Source organism: Corvus hawaiiensis, chromosome 2, assembly GCF_020740725.1.
Source record: "Corvus hawaiiensis isolate bCorHaw1 chromosome 2, bCorHaw1.pri.cur, whole genome shotgun sequence".
NCBI classification, from domain to species: domain Eukaryota; kingdom Metazoa; phylum Chordata; class Aves; order Passeriformes; family Corvidae; genus Corvus; species Corvus hawaiiensis.
The window spans coordinates 31,481,706-31,486,850 of record NC_063214.1 but is presented as its reverse complement, the minus strand read 5'-3'; positions in this window follow the sequence as shown (position 1 = coordinate 31,486,850).

The window sequence follows — 5,145 nt, the reverse complement described above, 5'->3', positions numbered from 1 at the left end:
GCCCCGCCGCCCTCCCATCGCTCCCACCGCTGCCCGCCTTAGCCACCTCCCATTTCCGAAGGGCCCAGAACGAGCCCCCTCCCCCGCCCCTCTGCTCCGCGCTCGCCGCCGCCCCTCCCCGCGAAACACCCCCCACACACCGCACCCCCCCAACCCACCCGTGGGCAGCGTGGGACGGGGGAGGAGGAGATGCGGACGCGGGGCGAGCAACCAGCCCGGCTCCCGCACCGGCCCCGGCCGCGGCCGCGCCCCGCACCGCTGGGCCCCCGGCGCCGGCACAAAGGCCGGGCAAAGTGGGGGAGAGAGACCCCGGAGGGGCGTTTTTGGCAGGACGGGCCCGGGGCGCCCGAGGGATGCGGGGGGGTGGCGGCCTGCCGGGGCTGCGGCGGGGCCTCCCGGGGGGCGGGGGCGGCGGCCGCCCGACGGGCGCTCATCGGCGTGCGGCCGCGCGCGCATCCATCCCCCCGATCCCACTTCCCATCCCCCGCCCGGTTGCCAGGCAACGGCACAAAGGGAGCGCGAGCCTCGTGTGGGGGCCGCTCCGCACCGCCCGCACCGGGCTGCGGGGCCCCCCCGGCACACGCACACTCACAGCGCGGCCACGGCAGCGGCGGCGTGCGGGGCCCCCCCGGTCACAGTCACAGTCACAGCGCGGCCGCGGCGGCGTGCGGGGCCCCCCGGCTCACACACACGCACGGCGCGGCCACGGCAGCGGCGGGATGCGGGATCGGGCCGGCGCGGGCCTCGCCCGAGCGGCGCCACATCGCCCCCCCTTCCGCCTCCCGCGGCCGCACGGTGCGGGGGAGCGGCGGGGCTCAGCCATAGAAACGTGAAACATTTCCCCCCGGCTGTTCAGAAACGCCGCTGCCTCCCCTCGCTGGCCAAGTTCATGGCGTCGATGGCCATTTTGGAAAAGCTGCTGTCGGAGGAAAGGCTCTGGGAAGGAAGGGGGGAGCCCGCCGGCTCTGTCACCCGGCCAGCCCGCCAAGGGGCTGATCCAGCTCCAGCCGCTGCCTGCCGCGGCAACACGGCCAGCGAGAGCGCGGGGCTGGGGGCCGAGGAGATGCTACAAGTGCTGCCCCTCCTGCCCCATTTAGCTGCAGAAGGCACGGCAGTCTTGGGGGCAAACCTGGAGCTGTGTCTCACGGACATGAGCACAGCTGTATGTTTAAATAAGGGTGCATTCGTGTGCAGATGGGCAAATTTCACTCTGATGGCCCTCAAGCATAATCCCAAAATATTTCCTCGGCAGGACCTCTCAGTGAGCAGGCTGGATGGCGTGCTCTCCACGGGCTTTTATTCAGCAATTCTCATTGTCCGTTACATGGCTCCGAGCACTATTTACTGTACGGCGTCCAAATTCGGCGCTGAATACAGATGTATTTGTCTCCTCGTGGGGCTTTCAGCAGTGCTATTCACCCCAATGCTTTAAAAATCATTAATAACAATGTCCCTGCAACACCATTCTAAGCCGATGGCTCCCAGTGCAAGTGTTCCACACCCACTTCCCAGGGGAACTGTGCCATTTCGGGGCCTCACTATTTATCCTGGATGCAGAGTTGCTCTTGGTGCCTCTCATTCCCAAGCCAGCCCCACTGGCACAAAGCACCCTGTTGCACAACATCAGCATGCTTCATGTCTCTAGCCCTCATTCATTCTCACATCTGCCCTTCTCCCCAGCCTGCCTCTTTGTCCTGGCCGTCACTCGGAGCCTCTGCCCTGCCAGCAGTAATCCTGAGGTGCTGTTGTTCCCTAGGACTCTCTGGTTCCCACACCTGGGTGTGGGGGATTGAAAAAACATGGCTAACATTTGCAAAAATGCCCACTGGGTTTTGTGTGGTCAGTCCAAAACATTTCAGCGTTTTGTTTTGGAGAGGTGCTGTGTGGAAGAGAACGCCCTGTGGATCCCAAGCACAGGGGTAAGGTTTATCTGCTTCACAAAGTGCCTCACCAAGCTGAGCCCCAGACAAGAAGACAGAATATTATTATTGCTGTTGAGGTGGTGGTGTTTGCAGTTGTCACGGCTGCCTCAAGCTGTCACCTTTAGGAGTTGACAGCCTTGCATCCGGAGCTCACAGTGCGTGTGACCCTTAGAGGCCAAAGTGATGATTCATGAAGGAAGAAGATCTTGTCAAGATCCTTGTTCTCTGGATGCTAAACAAAATACCCAGATCCCCAAGGTTTGTGGTTTGAGGAAAAGCCTCTGTGGCAGCTACAGTGGTTGGTATTGCAGAGATCTTCTGCATGAGTAACATGTGATACCAAGTTTATTTAACCACAATGTCAAGCCCCAAATGGTTTTCATGTCATCATCTTCCACAACCAGGTCAGTTGCTTCAGTTCGAAAACTTGACTTAAATGTTATATTTATTATCAAGATTTTAGTGTCATTTGTTGTTTCAATAAATGAAGAGGCAGAGACTCCAATACCTTATGAAAATCGTTCTAGGTTTTGGTTTATTGCAAGAAGCCAGCCAAAGGTGGCCTGTGGTCTTAGTTTACGAAGAGTTGATAGAAAAGAGAAGCAGGACCAGGACAACCATTCCTTTTCCCCACTCATAAATCCTCATAGCCAAATTGCTGCCAGGTCAGACCACACTCTGCTCTGTTTCAGGGTGGCAAGCACAGGTGGAAGATAGACAGGAGCACCACGCGTGGCTGTGTGTGCTTGTGCAGCGAGACCAAGGTGGACTGGCTGCAGAACGTGGGAAATGAAATTATTTCACCTTTGAAATCAACAGATTGAAGGCCTTGGGCAAACCGAGAGCATTATTAGCTGTGTCTCTTTAGGATGGATGTATGACCTGGGGAGTCTGTGAGCCAGCTGGGAGGCTCGGCAAGCAGATACCAAACTTGCTGGGGTGTAGCTGGTCCTCCCTCGGATTAGGGAGACAGGACACGTCGCCTTGAGATCTCTCCAGCCACATCATCCCACTGCTTTCCAGTTCTACCCAGGGACAAACAGCTGCCTGCAAAACAAGAGGCCCTGGCTGGGATGTAGCCTTCTCAGGGAAATACAGCACAAGAGAGGTGCTAATAGTCCTGTGGGGGAGGGAATGAGATAAGTGAGGTGCTGGAGCTCGTGGCATACAAGGGGAGGCTGAAGGAGCTGTTTCTTTCAGCCTGGATTAGAGAACAGTTAGAAGGTAACCAATTACACTCTTCAGCTTTTTTCTTTTTCTTTGGTGTGGAGGGGTACAGAGAAGTCAGAGCCAAGTTCGTCTGACTGATACACGGTGAAATGCCTGTGAAATTTGCAAGAAGGGAAATTGTGACTAGATAAAGGGAAAACCTCCTTCCTAAAGGTAGTTCAGCACTGACACAGGTTTCAGTAGGGGCTGGGGAATCTCCTCACCTTGAGATGGTCAAAAACTGCCTGGCCAAGGCCCCACGCAGCCTCATCTAGATCTGTAACTAGCCCTGCTGTTAGCAGGGGTTTGAAGTCTAGACCTCCAAACAACTCATCTCAATCATCCCGTGAAACTCTGACTCTAAAAATACAAAGAGCCCCATCTCCCTTTTGACACACAGCATATAGCAGTCTCCTTGGCAGAAGGAATAAGGAAGCAAGTTATAGCTGCTTCCACAGCGAGATGTGCAATGCTCTAGGATGCTGATCTCTGCCTAGAGAGAGAGCTTCGTAATGTCCTCCTGACAACCTGTCCAAGCTGTCTGTATTTAGTCTTCCAGCAGCAGAGCCAAATACTCTCCTTTTGATTAAGTTGCTGATCATCTCATAGGAATTACCCAGCACCCAAATTTTTTGGACTTCTTGTCAGATGTTCATCAAGACAGTGGCCCTGACAGCCTCCTATATTAAAGATACTGGTTTCCCAAGGTTGGATAACATCCCATTGTTCTTGAGACAGATGAGAACATACTGGAGAAATTCGGTAGCTCTTCATCATTAAGGCTTTTCTCTGCACTCTACAACAAGCCTAATTCAGTGACATCTCCCCTTCCTCAGCTCATTTATGGGTGCACACATGTATTTAGAAAAAAAAGAAAAAGTCTTCAAGCTCGGGGGGGAGGGGGTGAGGGGGGAGGGAGCACCTAATGCTAAATTGTCCCTTTAACAGTTGAACATTGCTTTGAAGATGTAATCTAAACAGCGTATGATTTGAGAGGTAAAAGAAAGCAAATCCAGCAAACGTTCCCATTCACAGATAGCATCACATTGCCAGCCCATCCCCGTGCTGTTATTCATACTCTGACTGCACTCACATTGCAGCACAGCAATCTGATGGAGACATCAGCTTATACAACAGGAGTCCTCAGGTGCGGGAATAGCCGAGTGCTTGGACATTTCTATCACAACGAAACTACAACCAAATCTCTGCCACTGAGTCAAAGAGAAAGCAACATAAGCATCTTAGGATGTGCTGGCTCAGGACAAGTATTTGCAGTGGCCCAAGCAAACATGCCAGCATCACGTACTCCTTCTGTACATCGTGCCAACAGTGATGAACTCTTTTGATTTAGAAAAGGCACCAAGGTGAGGTACTGCTGTGGCGGGATGTGTCCCCATTCCCTCAGGGCTTTCACGATGTGTTCGTAAGCCCTCAGGGCTTTCACACACCTTCCCTGACACAGGGACGTGATGATGCCTCAGCGGCAGAAACCCTTCCCTGACAAATTCTTCCCACAGTGCAGGCAACGCCAACTACCTCGGGCACTTAATTGCCTTCCTTGTACAGAAGAAGACAAATGGGAGGGGCGGGGGGGGGGGGGGGGGGGGGAAAGGGGAGATGCTCTTGGGAATATGAAAGGTAACAAAGTTTTATTTTTCAAAAAAAACCTGCCCCGATTGCTAAGCAGTAGCCATACTGTTCACAAAATCCCAGTATCTAAAACAAAGGAGCAGTGAGGTGTACAACAGGAAAAGACAGCCCACTGCCTGTACCCAAAATGCACATTCCTTCAGGAAAACAGCGCCGTCACGCACACAACCGCTTTTGCGGGAGACGTGACTGTGGGGAAGGGCTGGGGGAGCCCACAGGACCCCGCGGGGTGCCGGGTGCCGCCGAGGGGGACGCGGAGGCGGGGGAAGATGGAGCAGAGCCTTCCCGGACTACAGCTCCCAGAGAGCACGGGCGAGAGCCGGCCTGCAGCCGGGGCACAAGCTATTCCCTGCCACTGAGATGT